Consider the following 20,523-nt stretch of genomic DNA (forward strand, 5'->3'; position numbering starts at 1 on the left):
ATTGTTTTCTTTCACCAAAAAAAAAGTTCAAATTGTACATGAGCTATGGTACAGGTTCGCTCTTTATCGCGGTGTCTCGATTGTATTTGGGAGACCACTAATGTGTTCAACTTCCGATCTGTTAATCTTTCTCTTACGATATTCCACTTATTTGCTTTCATTTCCATTTTTATATTCAAATATATCCCTTAGGTATTTTCATCCAAGATTCCGATTGCGTGAAGGCAATTCGGGTCAAAAGGTCAATTAAGAAAACCCCTTCGCGTAATCAATCCGTACGTTTCCCGAACACAATCGCGAACCGACGCATTGGTGATCAATTAGTAACCTCTCTCTGTTTTTATGTCGTACTTAAAACGGCCACACAGGATAGTTGCAAGTACGCAATCTAGCGTTAGGTTGCATCTTGTCAGTAAATATTACCAACCAACAGTTACATCATCACTATTATTATTTACTACTGTTTCTTATACAGAATAAGCAAGTTCCTAACGCCAGAAGGCGTAGATTTCCATCTACACAAGTTACAACCCGCTGGTAAATGTTGCGTTGTGGGACGACACACCGCCATCCAACTTGACAACGAAGCAGAGGCTTCCAATTCCGTTACTTTTATGACAGAACGTCTGCATACAGCAAACTGTATTTGCGTAACAGGTTAAAACAGCTACGATGCTACAACGGCCTTTTCGTTATCAGTGAGAGAGACTCACACTCTTTCTATCGAAAATTACTGCATATTGGTTTGACTACTACAAACATTGAAGCTGATGGTTCCTCCAATATTGCAACCTTGTGAAGGATAACAAACGGTCGCCTTTTGACGTGGAATGTAGACATAAATATGTTTACTTACAATTACATAATAATCTGCATGTTTCACTTGTAACTTTCAACATTATTCACTGTAAAATATATTGCATCAATTAAATTGTTCAAGTAAATACTGGGCTGCATGCAGGCCGTTTGCACAATACCTTTCATTTAAATCAACATTACACTAATTCCAGTTTTATTTTTATTATTATGTATTGTCTAATACACACAAGGTCGTATCGCGAAAAGTTTATTGCTTTTATTATCTTTCGACACCTTTGCTAGACGGCAGAGACGGTGGAGTATTTTAAAAGCTGCATAATTTACCTGTTAGTGTGTCGTAGCCAGATCGAGTCGTGAATAGTTGCCAATTTTTCTTTATACTCTAACGTTTCAAGGTGGCTTCTGTTGTTTCCAGATTGCAGCTGACTCGCTGGCTACTAACGACAAACTGCACAAAGGAACGAAGTACATTTGTTGTTTGTAACATTAATTGCCTAAGCAACTGTTCACAAGAGGTTTGAATTTGTTCGATGTGGCCTGACGTGCACTTTGACGTTCTTCTTTACTTAATGTATTTCCTTCTTACTGATGAAAGTACACCTTGACTCTTGCAGAGCTGCCTTTAGGCTGCTTTCCCTAAATAATAAGATTTCCATATCCAGAAAACTAATTATTAACTCGTGTCGAATTTTCATTTATACCGCTTCAGTAGTTGTGTGTCTGATGCATACATTTCGTTTTCTTACGCCATTTATGGGGTACCCAGGTCATGTAATTTTAAAACAGAGTTCGTTGATGGGAGTTAGTGAAGTGCGGTGGCAGGAAGAACAAGTCTTTTGGTCAGTTGAGTACAAGGTTATCAGCACGAAATCCGGAGTAAGTCTAACAATTAACTGAAAACAGGAATCCGAGTATGCAACTACTGTATGAACAGCACAGTGATCTCATTATTGTGTTAATGAGAACAACCAAAAAGTAATAACTGATTCTGTCAGTTGCAGTTTTACGTATAGGTTGTATTATTATTCCTCCATTTCTTTCGAATGGAAAGAGCAACCGTGTATGACAACAGTTAACACAGTCCGTTGTACTGTCGGCAATATTAAATCGTCTTTGTTGAGTGCACTTTGTTATCGCCTATCGCCACTGTTATTGTCATTAAGAGATTTGCTTTTTATTGAGTCCAATAAGTAGCTTTTAGTTCAGTTTTTCGTACTTGTATATGAATAGGCGTTTCCTTAATTGTGAATTTTGTGTCTGGATCAAAATGCTGAAACGTTCAATGGTGTGGGAACGGAGTGTATAAGAAGTGAGCCTCAAGATAAATACAGTACGATATATAGAACATGCAAGGATGATTCATATTAAATTATGATACTTAAAGAAATTCAAAAAAGTAAATAATGACAAATATTTCTCGAGAAAAAAAAGCTTCTGACAACTCGCGGTATATGCTTAAAAGCGAGCGATTAAATCATTATAAATTAAAAAAGTACCTAATATGCTTTCTGTTCAAGTTACCTCAATATCTGCCGACAGAGAATTATCTCGTTGATGGTCGGAACCTGCGGGAAGAGACAGAAACAGCTTCAATAAATTTAAAGAAAAAAGTAATTGTTTATTTTCAAATAATTTTTTAATGTAGTGCCAGTTAATAACCTTTAAGACCGAAACAGAAATTCATATTTAATGCCAGAAGTACGAACAATTCGTATTTACGTAAATAAATACATAAATTCTGAAAATACTTCATTTGTAGAAATATACTTATTATTACTTGAAACAAGATACATCATTTGTACTTCAAACATTGTCAGACACAGTCATAGTTAATGAGTACCCGAAAAGCCTGCAAAAGTATGCAAGTGAAATTACTCAAACCAGGAGAGTGAGAGAAAAACATTCATACAACTGAGGTCCCTGCAGAGAATTGTTTCATTCGGTTGTTCCTTTCGACGGAAAAACCGACTGAATGAAAAAGAAACAATCGACTGGCCAATCGATTGCTGAAACTAGTCGCACGTCCCATCGCTACATTATTGTAGCCGTAGTAGGTACCCTCCACCACAGTACAATTTTGTATGCCTACTAGCGCAGACGCTGAACAGATTCAAAAAACGTATTATGAAATAACAACAATTATTCAGATAGTTACGGGAGAAACGTTTAATTGTGATAGGGGCTGGCATTTGATAGTAGGAAAAGGAAGAGAAGGAAAAACGTAGGAGAACTGGTAGAATATGGCACAGATAACAATTTAATCATTGGTGACATCTGGTTTAAGAATTATGAAAGTATGTTGTATACGTGGAAGGGATCTGGTGACACTGAAAGGTTTCAGATGCATTACATAATAGTAACACAGAGGTTTCGAAACCAAATTTTAAGCAGCAAAACTTTTCCAGGGGCAGATGTTGACCCTGATGATAATTTATGGGTTATGAAATGAACATGATAACTTTAGGAACTGTGGAAAGGAAGGCAGTTAAGGAGACGAGACCTGAATAAGTTAACAGCACTGAAGTTACCGACAGTTTCAAAGAGAGCATTAGGCAACAAGTTATTGGAAATCGGGAAATAGATACAACAGAAAACGAGTGAATAGTTTTGAGAAACGAAAGAACAAAGGCAGCAGAGGATCTAATAGGTAGAAAGAAAACACCCAACTGAAATTCTCGAATAACCCACGAGATATTGAATTTAATTGACAAAACGAGTTAATTTACAATTTCAGCAAATGAATCGGGTAAACTTGGAATACAGATTGAAACTGACAGAAAGTACACAATAGCTAAGTAGGAATGAATTGTGGAGTAGTGCACATCTGTAGAAACATGCTTGACTACGGCAGAGATAGATGCAGCCTGTAAGAAAATAAAGGGACCTTTGGTGCAAAGAGAAGTGCCTGTATGGATACTAAGAGCTCACATGGCACGCCAGTACTACGCAAAGAAGAGAAATCTGAAGGGTGGATGTGTATTACAGAAGGGCTCTGCAAGGAAAATGAACTAGAAGAGAATATTGCAGAAATGGAAGAGGTAGCAGTTGAAGGAGACAAGGGATATTAACTGCGAGAAAATTTAGACAGAGCACACAAAGATCTAAGTCGAAACAAGGCCACTGGAATAGACGAAATTCCCTCAGAATTATTTACATCCGTCTGAAAACCACCTTTGACAGAACTATTCCACCTGGTGTGCAAGATATATAAGACAAGGGAAATACCCTCAGGCCTCAAGAAGAAGATAAAAATTGGAATTCCAAAGAAGGCAGGTGCATACAAGTGGGCATTTTACCAAACTACCAGTTTAATAAGTCATAGTTGCAGAATACTGACACTATCTACAGAAGAATGGAAAAACTGGTAGAAGCAGATCTCGGGAAAGATCACTTTAGGTTCTACAGAAACGTAGGTATTCGCCTTGCAGTACTGACCTAACGACTTCTAAGATAGACAGAAGAAAGGCAGTCTTACGTTTGTAGCATTTCTAGATTTACAGAAAGATTTTGACATTGCTGACTGGAATATAATCTTAGAAATTTCAAAGGTAGTATGGATAGAATGCAGGGGACTAAAAGTTACGTACAAGTTGTACGGAAACCAGACTGCAGTAATTAGAGCAGAAGGACATAAGCCGGCCGTGGTGGTCTCGCGGTTCTAGGCGCGCAGTCCGGAACCGTGCGACTGCTACGGTCGCAGGTTCGAATCCTGCCTCGGGCATGGATGTGTGTGATGTCCTTAGTTAGGTTTAAGTAGTTCTAAGTTCTAGGGGACTGATGACCACAGCAGTTGAGTCCCATAGTGCTCAGAGCCAGAAGGACATAAAATTGAAGCAGTAGTCGAGAAGGGAGTGAGACAGAGCTGTAGCATATCCATGGCGTTTTTAGATCTGCACAGTCAGCAAACATAAAGGAATCCAAAGAGAAATTTCGGGACAAGAAGCAAAAACTTTAAAAATTTACTGATAACATCGTAATTCGATCAGAGACGACAAAGGACTTGGAGAGACAGCTGAAGAGAATTGATGGTATCTTGAAAACCAGTTATACAATGAACATAAAGTAAAACAAAGGTAAGAAATTAGTAGAATTAAATCAGTTGATGCTGTGTGAACTATATCAAAAAACGAGGCACTAATAGTAATAGGTGAGTTTTATTGTTTGGGCACCAAAATAAGTGACGATAGCCGACGTAGAAAGAATAAACTGCAGATCTTTAATCATAAGAAAAACATTTCTGCAAATGAAAAATGTGTTCACAGCGAACATAAGTCAAAATGTTATGAATTTTTTTCTGTACTTATTCCTCAGGAATGTAGTATTGAACGGAAGTGAAACGTGGACAATAAACAATTCAGACAAGAAGTCAATAGAAAGATTTGAAATGTGTTGCTACAGGAGAGTGCTGATGATTAAATGATTAGATTGGGTAAATAATGAGCAGGTACAGCATCAAACTGGGTAAAAAAGCATTTTATGGCACTACTTGTCTGGTTGATAGAACACCAAACTGGGTAAAAAAGCATTTTATGGCACTATTTGGCTGGTTGATAGAACACGTCACGAAGCTTCAAGTAATAATCAATTTGGTAATGGAGGGAAATGTGTGTGTGTGTGTGTGTGTGTGTGTGTTTGTGTTTAAGTGAGTGTGTGTGTGAGAGAAAGAGAGATGGGTAAAAATTGTAGACTGATTCCAAGGCTTGTGTTCGGTAATCGGGTACAAAAGGATATAAGCTGCAATAGCTATGCAGAGATAAAGAGTCGTGCACGGGATAGACTACCGTGAAGAGCATAACAACAACAAAAGGCCATTAGCAGAGAAAATTATTCCCTTTTAATCAACATTGAGATGAGATTTTATTTGTATTCAAAGTGGGTGCTCCTCTCAGTTATTGAAACCCAAATCGTACTGACACAAACGCTATTGTTTTCACAAGATAATTGTGAATTGTACGAACATCTGGCCACTATATATTGAAATTTAAGTAAAATTTTCATATTACAGGAGTTTATTTTCTTTGTATGTTTCATGAAATTAACAGCATATTGACAGAGACAAAGTTATTTAACTATTTAATTAGACGACTAAAGAGACGCTAACACTGTGTCAGATACCAAAATTTATCTGGACATGATGGAAGGCAGAATTCCAGGAATGTTGATGCTGCTGGCATCGAAATATAACAATTACAATTGCCTGAGCACCGGATGTTGGCGTCAGAGATTGCAGGAACGCTGACGGTGGACTGAGGATTCTGGTGTCAGCGAATTTCTGGCCAGAACTCTGAATGATTATAGATTATCCGCTTAGTCGCAAGCAAACAGGAAAACTAATAACTAAAACATTTTGATTGATTCCCACAGACTTTCAATTACAGTGCTATGCACTGCCTGACCAAAAACGTGAAGCACCGATACGGCGAGGAGGAAGCGAAATGAAATTTCGGATTTTGAGATGGTATGTGATATTATTTCAATTATTACAAAATTGATTTAAGTTTACAAATAACTTATCGATGTGACGCTGGACCACCTCCGGTCTGAATATATGCACCGATTCTATTGAAAAGGGTGACAAAAGCCGTTCTATCCTCTCCAGAGGCAACCTGACACACAACTTTTGTATGTGCTCCTTGATATCGTGGATACTGCTACTGAGATGGACTTGATCTCCAAGCTGGTCCCACACAAGTACTATCGGAGCTGTAGGATGTTGTTAACCAGTGGAGTACCTCTACATCACGTAGATGGTTCAGAGCGATGCATAACATGCACGAAAGATCATTGTCATGTTGAAAAATGGCACAGCGATATTGTCACATGAAAGACAACACAGGAGGACGCGCGATGTCACTGACGTATCATTGTGCCATATAAGTCCCTCTATCAGCACCAGCCATGACCTGAAGTCATATTCAATGGCTCCCCAGATCTTGACGCCAGGAGTATCACTACTGTATCACACGGAACCATGGAAGAATGCAATTAAGGCTTTCACGACCGGATGTTTCAGCTGCTGAGAATTCTTCCGGGTTACATGGCCGTGGTCGATGGACCCGCGCAAGAATGTGTGTTAAGTGTCTGCCTCTTTTCAGTTGCAATTAATGGGTTCGCTGCGGCGGTGGGTACGTCTGTCTCAGCTCCCTTGTATGCTGACAACTTCGTCTATACTACAGCTCCACCGCCATTGCAGCTGCTGAACGGCAGCTGCAGAGCGCTATCCGGAAGGCGCAGTCTTGGGCTGTAGCGCGTGGTTTCCAGTTTTCGGCTCCCAAGACCTCCGTTATGCATTTCTGCCGGCGTCGCACTGTTCACCCTTAGCCACGGCTGTATCTTGACGGCGAACCTTCTGCAGTGGTGGAGACGCATCGGATTTTGGGATTGGTTTTTGATACCCGGTTGACTTGGCTCCCTCATATTCGGCAGCTTAAACAAACGTGCTGGCGGCATCTTAACGCTCTTCTTGCTTGAATCACACCAGCCGATCGGTCTGCTCTTCTACGGCTGTACCAGGCGTTAATTCAGTCCTGTCTAGATTATGGGAGCCTGGTTCGGCATCACCTTCCGCGCTGCGGTTGCTTCACCTCATCCTTCACAGCGGGATTCGACTCGCCACTCGAGCTTTCCGGACAAGCCCTGTCGACAGCATACTTGTGGAGGCTGGCGTTCCTTCATTGCGGATCCGGCGCCACCAACTACTTGCCGCTTATGCTGCACATGTTTGTAGCTTGCCCGGATATCCCAATTACCGTCTGCTGTTCCCCAACTCGGTCGTCCATCTTCCGGAACGGCGGCCCCAGTCAGGGCTCACGATCGCGGTTCGCGTTAGGGCACTTCTCTCTGAGTTTGAGGTTTTCCATCTTCTGCCTCTTTTCCGGGCTCCTCTACATATACCCTCGTGGTGTGTGCCTCATCCACGCCTTCGGCTCGATCTGCCACTGGGTCTGAAGGACTGTCCCTCCTGAGGCCCTCCGCGGCCGCTTTCTTTCGATACTTGCTGCGTTTCGAGGATCTGACGTGGTCTATACCGACGGTTCGATGGTTGATGGTCGCGTCGGTTATGCTCTTGCTCTGGGGGATCATTATGAACGACGCACGTTGCCGGCTGCCTGCAGTGTTTTCACTGCACAGCTGGTCGCCATCTCTCGCGCCCTAGACCATATCCGCTCCTGCTCAGGTGAGTCCTTCATTATCTGTACTGACTCCCTGAGTGGTTTACGAGCTATCGACCAGTGTTTTCCTCGCTCTCGTCTGGTGATGGTTATCCGGGAGACCATCCATACTCTTGCCTGTTGCAGCCGCTCCGTGGTCTTTGTGTGGACCCCGGGTTATGTCGGCATCCCAGGAAATGAACGTATTGACATGCTGGCGAAACAGGCTGTCGGTGCACCAGCCTTGGAGACTGGCCCTTCAGAGAGTGACCTCAGGTCAGTTTTGTGGCAGAAGGTACTTGGCACCTGGGGTGAAGAATGGCTCACCCTGTCTTCACCCAACAAACTTCGGGCCGTTAAGTAGACTACTGGCGTGTGGCGCTCCTCCTTGCGAGCCTCCCACAAGGACTCAGTTGTTCTCTGCTGACTCCGCATTGGCGACACCTGGCTGAGACATGGTCATCTCTTGTGCTATGAGGACCCACATCTCTGTCACTCTGGATCAGTGTTGACAGTGGTCCACATCTTGTTGGCCTGTACGTTTGTAACTGCTCTCAGGCAGACGTTTGCTCTGCCTGATACGCTCCCTGCACTTTTATCGGATGACGCTGCAATGGCAGACCTAGTTTTGCGTTTTATTCGTGCAGGGGTCTTTTATCGCTCGATCTAAAGGTTTGTGTCCTTTTTTGTGTTGATTTTGGTCTTTGGCCTACAGTTTTAGACTGTGGTTTTAGGTGTTTTTCTTAGTGGTTGGCTTTTCCTTTTTTGTTTCCATGGTCACACTCTGTGTGATTTTAATTCCTTTTGTCTGGTCTCTCTCTGTGTCTTTCTGGCTCTGTGTCGTCCCTTGTCATCTCCATTGTTTGTTTTTATTCTTTGTGGGTGTTTAAAGTTCGTGGGGCAAGGGGCCAATGGCCCTTGTGGTCGGGTCCCTTCAATCCCACAAACCAACCAACCAACCAACCGCGGTCGATGGAACTCTGCTCTCACTGACGTTTCGTCCAAGACTGCGTTGGACATCTTCGGTGGTATTCCTGGTCGGCAAGACTCAGCAAACCTGGAGTATCTCCGAAGATGTACCAAGCAGTCTTGGACGAAACGTCAGGGATAGAAGAGTTCCATGGACCACAGCCATACAACCTGCAAGAATTCTCAGCAACTGGAAAAATGGACCTCTCCCAGGTCGCCACCATAGTCACCGACAATGGTCGTACGGGGGAGTGCAGAGCCATGATTCATCGCTGAATACAATGTGACGCCATTCATCAGCGGTCCGTGCCTCCCGGTCATGGGACCACACCAAACACAGCCGTTTGTTTTGTGGTGCCGACCAGCAGCCTACGCGTGCGATGGTAATTCCCTAGTCTGACCGCTTCTGGTCTCCGATAAATGGTGTGGGATGACACAGAACGTTTCAGGGAGTCCATTCCTTGTTTTCGGATGGCAGGCACATATGTGGAGGGGTTACGATGTGCTTGGTGCAAAATACGGCGGTCGTCCCTCGTGGGGTTAGACGTATTCGGCTAGAACTTTGGTCACGAGTCTGTCTGCCCTCACATTCCCATGTAGACCAATATCAGGCCACTGCCACATCAGCATGCCCCACAAATTTGTATACTGCACGATTCATCTAATCGGACAAATAGAGGCCCACAATGAGGCCCCCTTCAAACTCTGCTAGGTGCTGATAACGGTGTCTGACAAGAGTATACAGCATCTCCGTGTCCTTCAAAATGATCATTGAACATCTGACGCTTTTTACGCCTCTTATACATATATCCTACCGGACTTGGTAACAACACTTGGTGTGACGTCATAAGCGAGTGACTGCGTGTGAGACCGCTCTCTAAGTTTTTATATATTTTTACGTTTCAGATACATATTTTAACGGTTTTTGTGATAATATTTACTATATAAGTGACATATTAGTGGTTTCTTCGTTCGCCTCTGCCTTTCTTGTGTTGTGACGTGATGTTTGTGAGTGTTTCGTATCGAGCAACGGAACCTCTTAGCTGTGTTTACATTCCGCGCTGACCAGTTGCAGCTGCAGCGGTGCATCGAAAGCTAAGTACTGATTAATTATTTGTGTATAGTGGTTTATTTAGGAACTTCAGTAGTCTTCAACCGGTGTTTTTTGTTTTTTCTGGTGAAATAATTTCAGAAGAACCTTTTGGGAACTGTTTTCAGCTTCGTTACTGTGTCATTAGACGTTTGATTCTATTTCTGTATTAGTCTTTTGTTATATTCACATTTGTTGTTTATTAATACTGTTAATAATAGTAGTTACTTCCCTTGTAGAGTAAGTTTGTGATTATTGTAGTCAGGTTTTAACATCTTATTGTAGTAGCGGAACATAAAAAAGTAAAATTTTACCATGAGTGAGAAGTGTGGGCTTTGCCGTAGGTTCGTGAGTAGTGGATTGCGGTGTGAGACTTGTTCGAAGTATTTTCACGGGGGGGAATGCAGTGGGGAAGCCAGTGGGCATTCTGGTGAGATCCTCTCCTGGAACTGTAGGTTATGTAGCAAGAGTAAGTTGATAGAGGAGCAGGAGCGTAAGACCTGTACTCTTCAGGTGCAGTTGAAAAACGCACAGGAGGAGCTAGATAGGATGAGGAGGGAGAAGGCTGTTGGGGAATGGGACCTGGCTGTTGGTAAGAGATATGCTAGGGGAAGGAGATTTTCGGATAGTTTTACTATTGGTGTTTGCAATAGATATGACCATGACCAACTGTCAGAGTCTAGTGGAGAGGAATCTCTAGTAGCTGTAGATGTAGGAAGTATGCAGCAGACCTCAGTAGTTACGGTGGCTAGAACAGTTGCAAAGTCGACGAGGAAGAAGAAGGTTCTGCTGTTAGGTAGTTCTCATGGCAGAAGTGTAGGTCAGCAGTTGCAGGAAGTGCTGGGCAGTGAGTACCAGGTCACCAGCATTGTGAAGCCTAATGCACGATTGGCTCAGGTGACTCTTAACACAGACGGGTTATGTAGGGATTTTATAAAAGAGGATCAGGTAGTGATTGTGGGTGGGGCTGGTAATAGTATTGATAGGGATGGGGAGTATGACATAGATGGTGATCTGGAAAAGATAGCCACTTACACTGGCAACAGGAATGTGCATTTCGTGGAACTGTTTCAGGGTCACGATCGGCCTCATCTTAATACAGCCGTCAGGCGTAATAACATGTGACTTGGGGGTGCGCTGATGACAGAAAGCATGGGTCACATTTCAGTGGTGTCGGTGGAGTCTATCAGCAGGACGGGTTTCACTAGACATGGCCTGCACCTCAACAGGTATGGGAAGGTTAGCAAAGCTTATAGGTGACAGCATAGGTGGGGTTGGTGGGATCACTCATGGGAAAATTCCTACAGTAGTGGGTGTTAGAGCTGCACCTTTTTTACATTGAAGTCAGGTGATAGGTATTCCTGCTTAAGGGAAGTCTCTCTAACAAAGGAACCACTTTTGACAAAGCTTAGGTATCCGAGTAATGAGGGAATTAGTATATTTCATCAAAATATACAAGGTATTAGAGATAAAGTTAGTGAATTGCTTATAGATGTTGACTCTGAAATTATTGGTGTATCTGAACACTTCTTAAATAAGGAGATAATTCAAAGGCTTCCTTTACCAGGATACAGGTTGGCTGGCAGCTTTTCGAGGAGCTCCTTGCGGTGTGGGGGAGTAGCCATGCATGTATGTGAAAAACGGAATTCCATTTGAGTCAATTGATGTTTCAAAGTACTGCACTGAAAAGGCGTTTGAATGTTGTGCAGGTGTGGTTAAATTTAATGGAGCTAAACTTCTAACTGTTGTTATTTATAGATACGCAGACTCTGATTTCACAATATTTTTGCTTAAGCTAGAGGAGGTTCTTGGTTCACTTTATAGGAAATACAAAAAGTTAGTTATATGTGGTGACTTCAATATTAATTGTATAAGTGATTGTGCAAGGAAGAGGATGGTGGTAGACCTCCTTAATTCATATAATCATATGCAAACCGTATCCTTTCAAACTAGAGTACAAGGGAACAATAGAACAACCATAGACAACATTTTTGTTCATTCCTCATTACTAGAAGGGCATTCTGTTAGCAAAAAGGTGAATGGCCTTTCAGATTATGATGCACGAATTTTAACTCTAAAAGATTTTTGTGCTGTAACACGTGTTAAATATAGTCATCAGCTGTTTAGGAAAGCTGATCCAGTTGCTGTAGAGACCTTTGTAAACCTTATAAAGGAACAAGAGTGGCAAGATGTTTATAGCGCTGATACAGTAGACGATAAATATAATGCTTTTCTCAAGACTTTTCTCGTGCTCTTTGAAAGTTGCTTTCCGTTAGAACATTCAAAACAGGGTACTAGCACAAACAGGCAGCCTGGGTGGCTGACTAGAGGGATAAGAATATCTTGTAGAACAAAGTGGCAATTATATCAATACGTTAGAAACAGTCAAAATTTAAATGCAGCAGCCCATTACAAACGGTATTGTAAAGTGCTTAAAAATGTTATTAGGAAGGCAAAAAGTATGTGGTATGCAGATAGAATAACTAAGTCTCAGGATAAAATTAAAACCATATGGTCAGTCGTAAAGGAAGTGGCTGGTCTGCAGAGACAGGTCGAGGATATAGATTCAGTGCATAGTTTGAATGTCCGTGTTACTGATAAGTCACATATATGTGCAGTGTTTAATAATCACTTTCTGAATATAGCAGGTGAACTAAATAGAAACCAAGTCCCAACAGGAAATCATATAGCGCTCGTAGAAAAAAGTGTTCCGAGACTGTTACCTGAAACGCTCCTCCATGATACTGACAAGAGGGAGATTGAGTTAATAATTAAATCACTAAAGACCAAGAACTCTCATGGATGTGACGGGGTATCTAGCAGAATACTGAAGTATTGTTCCATGTATGTTAGCCCAGTACTTAGCCATATCTGTAACTTTTCCTTTAGAAGTGGTCGCTTTCCTGACCGATTGAAGTACTCGGTAGTGAAGCCACTTTATAAAAAGGGAGACAGGGATAATATTGACAATTATAGACCTATTTCTATGCCATCGGTGTTTGCTAAAGTTATCGAGAAGGTTGTATATACAAGGTTACTGGAACATTTAAATTCACATAATTTGCTGTCAAATGTTCAGTTTGGTTTTAGAAATGGTTTAACAACTAAAAATGCTATATTCTCTTTTCCCTGTGAGGTTTTGGACGGATTAAATAAAAGGTTGCGAACGCTAAGAGTTTTCCTTGATGTAACGAAGGCTTTTGACTGTGTTGACCACAAAATATTACTGCAGAAGTTGAACCATTATGGGGTAAGGGGTGTAGCTTACAATTGGTTCGCCTCTTACTTTAAGAACAGAAAGCAGAAGGTAATTCTCAGCAATATTGAGAGTGGTAGTGATGTTCAGTCCCAATGGGGCACTGTTAAGTGGGGCGTTCCCCAAGGATCCGTGCTGGGGCCACTGCTGTTTCTTATTTTTATAAATGATATGTCTTCTAGTATTACAGGTGATTCAAAAATATTTCTGTTTGCTGATGACACCAGCTTGGTAGTGAAGGATCTTGTGTGTAATATTGAAACAGTATCAAATAATGTAGTTCATGAAATAAGTTCATGGCTTGTGGAAAATAATTTGATGTTAAATCACAGTGAGACTCAGTTTTTACAGTCTCTAACTCAGAATTCAACGAGAACCGATATTTTGATCAGACAGAATGGGCATATTATAAGCGAGATGGAACAGTTCAAGTTCCTAGGCGTTCGGATAGACAGTAAGCTGTTGTGGAAAGCCCATGTCCAGGATCTTGTTCAGAAACCAAATGCTGCTTTATTTACCATTAGAACAGTATCTGAAACAAGTGACACTTCAACACGAAAAGTACTCTACTTCGCATATTTTCATACGTTTATATCGTATGGTAGTATTTTTTGGGGTAATTCTTCTGATTCAAAAAGGGTATTTTTGGCTCAAAAACGGGCTGTTCGAGCTATATGTGGTGTACGTTCGAGAACCTCTTGTCGACGCCTATTCAATAATCTGGGAATTCTGAAATTGCCCTCACAGTATATATTTTCTTTAATGTCGTTTGTTGTTTGCAATATTAGCCTATTCCCAAGAGTTTGCACCTTTCACTCAGTTAATACTAGGCAGAAATCCAATCTGCATGTGGTATGCACTTCCTTGACTCTTGTGCAGAAAGGAGTGCAGTATTCTGCTGCATCCATTTTCAATGAGCTACCACAAGAACTCAAAAATCTTAGCAGTAGCCCAAACTCTTTTAAGTCTAAACTGAAGAGTTTCTTCATGGCTCACTCCTTCTATTCTGTCGAGGAGCTCCTGGAAGATCTAAAAAATTAAGCAAATTCCAGTGTTACATTGTTGATTTTTTTTATTTAAACTTACTTGTCACCTGAATATGTTTTTAATATTTCATTTTATCTGTTTCTAATATCGTGTTATAATTTCATGTATTGACTTGTTCCATGACCATGGAGACTTCTCCTCAATTTGCTCCCACGGAACAATAAATAAAAACAACACGATAGCACTTCGTTGGTCATATCAACTGTAACACAGAACTGCAACTCTATTTATATACCCGTCGATGGTGCGTACGTGCACGAACTTACATTGACATCAGACCATGTCTTCTACGTGCCTTATTTTTTTGACAGCTTATGCATTTTCTACATAACAGTTATTTGTTCTGACAGTTACTGAGCCTTGACCTTTCAAAGGTAGTCTTTCATTACGCAGATGAGAACGTTATTTACAGAGGTACTGGCGAAAAGTGAAGCCATATGGCATTTACAACAAAAACAGCTATGAAAGCCGTGATCCGATGGCTGGTTGTAACAGCGTAACCGTACACATGAGATGTACAGCCTCAGGTATATCTCGTAGGATTTCGAGATATCACGTTGGGTCTTTTAAAGATGTCCATCGCACAGCATAAGATAACGCTCGTTTTTACGAAGTGGTGCTGCAACTGTTTGAATCGCATGAAAAAATGGATCTGCATTTCGGCAAAGAGCACACAAGTTTTGTACCGTGGTATACAGTAGTATTGAGTCCTGATGAGGTATTTTTGTTGTGTGGTGGCGATAGTGTTTACTTACAGTGCGAGTGTGTGTGTGTGTGTGTGTGTGTGTGTGTGTGTTTTATCTTTCCGCAAATCGAGGTTTTCATTTGCCTTGCAGACCGCTTCCTTGCTGCTTTATTGCGTTGAAAATAACAGTGTTTACCTGTCAAAATAATGGCGGTTGTTGAAGACCTCGCCGGGCTTTATTCCCGTAAGCTATCTGAACGTTTTATACGCTGAGAGGAACTCAGGTTTTAAAAATTTGTTACTTTTGTTAAAAACTTATGATTTAATACATGTTGCTCAACGTTTTTAATAATCACGGAATAAATGTAAATAAAAGGAAAAAGTGTATTGTTACTAGTGGGATACGAACCAATGACGTTCGAATGAAAGAGCTTTAGCTACGCACTCAGCTGGCAATTATTGCATTGATAATTTTTAAATCTTTCGTACTGAACAGTGCTCGAAGACTGAAAGTTTAGCGAGTTTTTTGGAGCATTTCATTGTACTGCTTTAGGAAACTGACGTCCGGCCACTGAACTTCAAATGCTATACGTATGAACAAACTGAGAGCGGGCGGAGCAGTCCATAGTACTGTTTATTGGGACAATACCTTCATAGAAATTTAATTGGCTTCTGGATACTTCATCATATAACCTTTTCCCATCAGTTTTGTGAAACTTCAGTCATCCGCGTATTTTATTTTTACAAGTTACATGGAGCTTCTTAATTTCTTATTTATACGCGTCTCACACACTCATATATAGATTTCTACAATTACAGAGGGCACACATAGTAACGTTACATTTCAAATCCACACATATGCACGCGGGGTGAGGGGAAACTCAAATCCGGGACCTACGACACTACGGCATGAAATGATTCAACAAAATCACCCACAAATCGAGTGAATGGGCACTGATTTAGCTAGTCCAGAATGCTCTATCAACAGTACATTACAGAGAGCACCCGAAACTCCTCATTTGAAGATTTCGTATGACTAGTTACTCGCAAGGTTACCAGCAAAGAGCGTTCTCATCACTAGATGTAATGGCCTACTGCTAGTTGTTATTCATCTGTGTATCATTTTTATAAGGATATTGGACATGTCATGATATTACAATTTTAGAGCAAAGAAAAGAAGTAATTCACATTACTTATTATTTACATACTTACAGATCTAGTTTGACAGGGTTGGAATAGGTAGTCAACCATGGCCTTATGGTAAGAACCACCCCCGGCTTTTCCTATAGCCATTTGGGGAAAGTATACATTTGTGGCGGTACGCCACATAACGTGATAAAAATGATATTAAATAACTTCGCAAATATACCAAAACTGACGTCGTAACGAAATATGTTATTGCGTGAACTTACGAAGATATCAATGTTGTCTCTTCTCAGAAAAATAACAAAGACTTTGTAATCAATTAATATCATATGTGAATGTAATTAAAATATCTTTTTTTTTTTTTTTGCAAAAAGATTCCCACTCTTCCCTTTTTTTTGTAGTGTAAGAAGCTATTTTGTGACGAGGCACGAAAACGTGTAAGTTTCATGTAGTATTTAGCCTAAATATAATCAAGTATTACTTAAAAGTGTTGTCAGATTTTATTTGCACCAGCTCCTATATTCATGAAGTGGCAAAATTAATTTCCTTATGCAAATTTTATAGGGAAACATTGGTGCAGAGGTCAGCGCCATTGTTGTAAATGATAGCGGCCCAGAGTCGTAATAAATATCTTAATATTCTCTAATTTTGCAAAGTAAAAATAAATTTAAATGTAAGAGATTTCTCTTGATTAGCGGTTCTTCCTTTGCAACAATAAAAGTCATCAATATTTCCAATACTGAACCATATTTGAGTAAACTGCGTTCAATATATATTTTCGAGACTCGCTTAACAAAATCGCCGAAATCCCCTTAGACTTTGCTGACGTCTTTTTATATAAAAGCACCGTCTCGGGCAAATCAACTGCAAGAAGCACCACAATTGAGGCACTGACGTAAATAATTTTCCAGTTGTGAAGCAGGCACAATAATATTAACTTCAACTTTTCACAATATATAAAAAGCAATATATAAAGCACTATCACACGTTCTTCCAAAGAAATTCTTTGATAATACAAAAAGCTAGTGCTGCACTCTTCATTCGGTGTTTGTGTTTTCATTTGTACCTACAAAATTACACTATACTGAATCACGTTAGCTATCAGTATTGTTCAAGCTATCATTTTATTGCATTTACGGTAAAAGTTTCGTCATCCTCTTCTGAATACTTTAGTTATGCAGGTCAGAACACTGCGATTTTTTACTACATATAAAAAAGTACGCTCCGAAGCATCTCGCTGGATCTATTTTCGCAAAAGTCATAGTATATTCTTCGCACAGGGTGGGGAATTTGTTGTAGTTTCAGCAATCTGCATTCCATGGGGCCTTGCGTCTAACATTTCAACGATAATTAAAAAAACACAGGAGGAATAATGGATGTAGGTTGCATTAGTTACGCAGAGATGATACTAGCACAGGAAAGACTAAGGTGGAAAGCTGCCCAAACCAGTCTTCCGACTACAGACCACACCAGAAATGAACAGTTCGTTTTTGTATTAAGTCTTTCCTTTATTCCGCTTTCGTGAAAATCTCTCACTTGAACAGTATCCAGAAGAGGTAGCAGAGACATTTTAATCTTGACCACCTGTGAAAAGTCATTCACGAAAATGGTTACCCTTGTTGGCGGTTCCAGGGGAGCGAGAGAGAGACAGAGAAAGAGAGAGAGAGAGAGAGAGAGAGAGAGAGAGAGAGAGAGAGAGAGATGACCAGAGGGGTTGCGGGCGTGCAGGTGAGACTTCTCCGAGGAATAAAGTGATAAGCTTTTGATTTTTTTTGGATTAAAGTCGATAAATTTAGTCAGAACATTAAACGACAAGTTAATCCGGTCTTCAAGCGACCAGTAAAAACACAATTTATGAAATTTGTGAAGCAATAGCATGGGATTCAGAGTGACCAAAATATTTTCGGAGTGTCGTTACTTGGAGGTAGGGCAGGCTTTCCGCGCTGTAGCATTATGAAAATACCATGAAAGACGCTAATGCCTATCCTAATTCGAGTAATCAGCTGTGGCGGAAAGTGGTTGGAATAATGGATACAGAATTGTTTCCCACGACACCTCTGTCCTCACACATGGACGATTGAAATTAAAATACTCGACAAAAATGTCTTGCAGCTCGGTCGCAGGTTCGAATCCAGCCTCGGGCATGGATGTGTGTGATGTCCTTAGGTTAATTAGGTTTAAATAGTTCTAAGTTCTAGGGGACTGATGACCTCAGAAGTTAAGTCCCACAGTGCTCAGAGCCATTTGAACCATTGAACCTCTCACTTTGGAATACAAGATCCGGTACTGTTACTGCTAACATGGTAGGGTAGGCAACGATCAGAGGTGATAGCAAGGGTCAAAACAAGTAAAAAATATCTAGCTTCACAATGCATACCTTAAGAGCTACGAGCACTTGGGCATCTTCGATAGGGTGCAAGCCCTTTGTTCTCCATATTTTGGGATGACGTAGTGTAGATGAAAACAAGAAAAATGCAGTAAACATGGACTCTAAAATGCATATCTTTAGAGCTACGCCACTCGCCCATTAGAAGAAACATGTTTCTCAGTAGCGAAGATAAACAAATGCTCGTAACCATTACGGTATAGTTAGAGCGCTTGTTAACTAGACTTTTTCTTATGATGGTCCGTACTGCTACTTCATAAAGTTGCCTACCCTACATTCTTCGTAAAAACAGTATCGGTACATATACTACTATACCACTGTCAGAAGTATCAGAACGGTTTCCGCTTATAACTTTCCATTCGGTCATTTTCGCACCAGGGTCCCTTACCTCAAATTAATACCTTTACCCTTCTCAACATCACTGAAAATTTATAACATTACCACGTAATCACCCTGTATAATGGTGCTGCAAACGTGCTACCTGAGGCCAGAGTAAATCTTTCATTCGATATCGGAATGAGCAGAATTTTTGTAACATTTCGCAAGATAAAAATTATGTGGGGAACAATCACTCAGAACCTTTGCCTTTTGAAGCTTACGTGCTTACATGCCTGGAATAGGACTCCTGCAATTAAGTGTAGAAAGTAAAGTCGTCCTGAAGTCGAATGTTTGTTTAAACACTGGAGTGCATTCCACCGACCGTTGAACTGGTTCATCCAGCCACTTTAACGCGGCCTCCGAGCCACGACATTTTGCACATACAGAAATCATCGCGTCAGGAGAAAGAAGCGACAACTGACATAAAAAATCTTGAGACCAATTGGGGATAAGGCACTTACCCACTGTGCTGCCGAAGCACATTCAGTATAGACAAATGTTGTCCGCCCACAGGTCTCGGCTTTGAAACCTTATCAGACCATTAATCTCTCAAGAAACTTCATGTTTCCCTAGTTCTTCAACAGTACTGCCACAGACCACTGTTTCTCGTCTTGCAGTTCATTCATTTCTAATTTCTTCTGGTGTCTAAAAATATTTGTGCAAGCAGCTAAAAAGAGTGGTTAGTATTAAAACCAGTTTTATCATTAATCGTACCATCCAGTTACCTCATGGCCCTTATCCGCCTTGAAGATGGCATGACTACCTTGATATTAAAATCAGCTTCCAGTAACTGTATTGTTATGCTTTTTGTCCAGTTATCTTAGAATCCAAACTGTCGTAGCTCTTTTGTGACTTCTTTCACTCACCTCCTCCAGGTGTTGCCATCGGGGCGTGTTCACTCAGGCATTCCCGCTATCTCTGTTTTGCCTTGAAGATGGTCAGGCATGCAAGATTTCTGTTCTGACCATCGAAGATTTCTCATCTCCATTTTGTATCTCGTATTGGATGATGGATGTTACGCGCGACATTAGGCCAAAAGAAATACACTACGGTCAAAAGTTTTTGATCACTTATCACAACTATGAATCTGTGGTTAAAACAGCAATTTCGTTTTGAATATTCTATCACCTTCTCGTTCTAAGAATAAAACATATACAAACATGTAAAGACTAAGCGCCTTTGTTATGCATTTGACTGGTTGTTCGCATACGGGCGCTGAAGAATATCCACAACAATATTAATGTGCCTTTACCTATGACGGCTCCATTCGAATGGGCGTCATTCCTTCAGCTGTTCGCTTTAGTTTACAGTACATTATGTGCATCTAGTCGTGTGTCTGTATGCCTGATCAGGATCATACCGTATTGCATCCTAATGGGACGCAAGCAGGAGAATGGAATTGGAGAACGTGCTGTAATTGTAGCTCTGTATCAGGAAGGCTATTCTAGTAGGGCAACAGCAACAGAAATCGGCAAATTCCCGTCTACAGTGGTCTGTACATTGCACAAACTGCTGTCAAAACAGGTGTTTCGAGATATGGAAGGCCCCCAGGTAACACCACACGGGTAAGATCAGTTCATACGTGTACAGAGTAAA

General features: G+C 40.9%; 1 protein-coding gene across 3 annotated transcripts in view; it reads right to left on the minus strand.

Moving 5' to 3' along the window:
- The window catches only part of LOC126353854 (uncharacterized), an 830,655-nt gene that overhangs the window by 494,851 nt on the left and 315,281 nt on the right, over window positions 1-20,523 (minus strand). For 2 of the 3 annotated variants that reach the window (XM_050003019.1, XM_050003018.1), the window contains one exon: window positions 2,341-2,384. The exons of the other annotated variant lie outside the window; for it this stretch is intronic. The gene's annotated coding sequence lies outside the window, so the exon portion shown is untranslated. The remainder of the gene's footprint in view (window positions 1-2,340; window positions 2,385-20,523) is intronic. 3 annotated transcript variants of the gene reach the window in all.

This window comes from Schistocerca gregaria, chromosome 3 (assembly GCF_023897955.1).
Source record: "Schistocerca gregaria isolate iqSchGreg1 chromosome 3, iqSchGreg1.2, whole genome shotgun sequence".
Lineage (NCBI taxonomy): Eukaryota > Metazoa > Arthropoda > Insecta > Orthoptera > Acrididae > Schistocerca > Schistocerca gregaria.